Below are 2,773 nucleotides of genomic sequence, written 5' to 3'. Positions count from 1 at the left end.
GACACTAACCTCCCCGCGGTGCGACCTGGGGGCTTTTTTTCATCACCCGATGAAGTAGTGAGATAATATGTGGCGCGAGTTCACCCGTCGGGTTAGTTGCCCACTCTCGGAAAATCCAACCTACTATGAACCAGTGAGTGGAGCAGTATAGTCGGACGGGGCCGACCATACGATACCCTACACACCTAAAACACGGAACTCTAACTTTTTGCGGATGTTTATTCCGAGCCTGGGCAATATTTTGTGATATTTGCTCAATCTGGCCCGATTATAGGTCAACAGCACCTATTCCTCACAAAAACTCAAAACACAAAAAAATAAGTTTTCGGTCCACTTCATACCAATATTATAATCTGATCATCACGGAAAATTATAGGCGCTGTCCTTGACCATAACTGGAACCTCATGCAAAAATTCAAAAGCGATCAGCGCTATATTTCCGCCCTCTAGTGTTGTAATGGGTTACTAAAAAATATCTGAATACGTAAGCACTTGCACAGGACAATATAATTGGTATCAATTTAAAGTTCAAGCACTCCTCTTGGATATACTATCAACTTCTCGGATCTATGTCCTTCAGGAGTAAATATATAAAAAATTTGCAATTTTTCACACAAAAGTCAGGGTCCATTTGACTCGCTAAATATTGGCCGATCTTTATCAAAACTGGTATGCTCATTCTTTGGTCCGATCCCCTTCTCCATTATGTTTGGACCATAATTGCGGCCTCTGGAGCGACCAGAAAATCAGACAAAAATAATGTTTTTGGTCCATTTCATCCCCTAAATATTAACCGATCTTTACCAAAAACAATAGGGGTCCTCATTGGCCAAAACCCATCCTACATGCAAAGTTTCGTGAAGATTGGTCCATAACTGTGGCCTGTATCGTGTTTACAAATTGTAATGGACAGACGGACGGACACACATGTATAGATCGATTCAGCTAGTCGAGATATGACGATCAGTATACTTAAAGGTGGGTCTAGGTGGGTCTGAGAAATCCTCATAAACATCCGCAAAAAGTGCGCGAAGAAGATACCCAAGAACCAATAATAGATGACGGTATAGACGCCCAGATGAAGTCAGAATAGGAATCAATCGGCTGAAGAATAATAAAGCAGCTGGTTTCGATGGGATACAAGCCAAACTATTCAAGACTGGTGGTCAAATGCTGGTGAGGAGCATGCATCAGCTGATTAGTACAATTTGGCTAGAAGAATGCATGCCCAATGATTGGAACCTCAGACGATATGTGCCAACTATAGAGGAATAAGTCTGCTTCCCATCGCATATAAAGTTCTATCCAGCGTACTGTGTGAATGACTGAAGCCATTGGTTAATGACATTATTGGACGATACCAATATGGCTTCAGACCTGGCAAATCCACCATTGACCAGATTTTCACTCTGCGCCAAATCATTGAAAAAAACCCACGAAAAACACACTGACACATACCACCTATTCGTCGACTATAAAGCCGCATTCGACAGTCCTATCCGTTCAGAGGTGTTTAAAGCCAAGTCTATGTTCGGCATTACTGCAAAATTAATGCGGCTATGCAGGATAACTTTAAGTGGCACAAGGTCAGCAGTTAAAGTGGGAAAGGACCTATCGGAGCCCTTCAAAACCGAACGAGGATTCAGACAAGGTGACAGTTTGTCGTGTGATCTTTTTAATATCCTGCAGGAAAAGGTCATACGAGAGGCAAACGTGAACAGAAATGGCAATTTGTAAACTAAACAACACATGTTACTCGCCTACGCCGATGACATCGACATAATGGGTCGAACATTGAGAGCGGCAATAGCCACCTTTGAACAAATTGAGAAGGAGTCTGCCAAAGTGGATCTGGCAGTAAACGGCGAGAAGACCAAGCTGATGGTATCAACGCGCAAGACGTCCAGTAGACTCAGACCAACTGTGGAACTTGAGAACAACAGCTTCGAGGTAGTTAAAGATTTTATATACCTTGGTACCGCCATAAACAAATGAAATTCGGAGAAGGATAGTCCAATGGCCAACCGATGCTACTATGGTCTGAGCAAACAACTCAAAATCAAGGCCACCTCCCGCCAGACCAAACTCACACTCTACAAGACGCTAATACTACCCGTGCTGTTATATGGATCTGAAGCATGGGTACTTATGCAAGCAGATGAGGTAGCTCTTGGAGTGTTTGAGAGAAAATTTCTCCGAAAGATCTATGGGCCGATCTGCGTTGACGGTGCATATCGCCGTCGAATAAACCATGAGTAGTACCAGCTATTCTCGGACATCGACATTGTTAGACGTATTGAGCTGCATCGACTACCTTGGCTAGGTCAGATGTCCTAGCCCAGAAGGCATATAAAAGCGAACCAGCTGATGGTTCACGCAGAAGGGGAGGGCCACGAATACGATGGAAAGATCAAGTCGAAGACAACATTGCCGAAAATGGTCTTTCAAATTGGAAAAACTGCGCAAAAGACCGACGCGCCTGGAAATCTTTTTTAAGCTCGGCTTATGGAACGAAAGTTCTGTCACAAGCCAGTTAAGTAAGTAAGTAAATACAGACAGGCATAGGCGTGGCCTGCCATAGGCGTGGACTTAAAAAAATATTTTTCAAGGACCTACTATTGGCGTAGATTTTAAAAAATTATTTTTTCGACGTCGACCTGGTTAATTGTTGCCTCTTTTACTCAGTGGACTTTGATCAATTTAATTCGTTTAATTTTAGATATCCCCTAAATAAATCAATTCCAAATCTTCCGCCATGGTTCAAAGTGCATTT

This window comes from Musca vetustissima, unplaced genomic scaffold (genome assembly GCF_032173495.1).
Source record: "Musca vetustissima isolate MV318-11 ecotype Yass unplaced genomic scaffold, APGP_CSIRO_Mvet_v1 utg103885, whole genome shotgun sequence".
NCBI classification, from domain to species: Eukaryota; Metazoa; Arthropoda; class Insecta; order Diptera; family Muscidae; genus Musca; species Musca vetustissima.
This window is presented reverse-complemented; position numbering follows the sequence as displayed.